Genomic DNA, 351 nt, shown 5'->3' on the forward strand with positions numbered 1-351 from the left:
CAGATCACCTGAGGTCAGGAGTTCGTGACTAGCCTGGCCAACATGGTAAAACCCTGCCTCTACTAAAAATACAAAATTAGCCCAGCGTGGTGGCACATGCCTGTAATCCCAGCTACTTGGACGGCTGGGGCAGGAGAACCACCTGAACCTGGGAGGCGGAGGTTGCAGTGAGCTAAGATCGTGCCATTGCACTCCAGCCTGGGCAACAAGAGCAAAACTCCAACTCAAACAAAAACAAAAGATAAAAATTAGCCACGTGTGGTGATGCACGCCTGTAATCCCAGCCACTTGGGAGGCTGAGGCAGGAGACCCACTTGCATCCAGGAGGCGGAGGTTACAGTGAGCCGAGAT

The sequence above is a fragment of the Mandrillus leucophaeus genome, unplaced genomic scaffold, assembly GCF_000951045.1.
Source record: "Mandrillus leucophaeus isolate KB7577 unplaced genomic scaffold, Mleu.le_1.0 Scaffold8, whole genome shotgun sequence".
NCBI lineage: Eukaryota > Metazoa > Chordata > Mammalia > Primates > Cercopithecidae > Mandrillus > Mandrillus leucophaeus.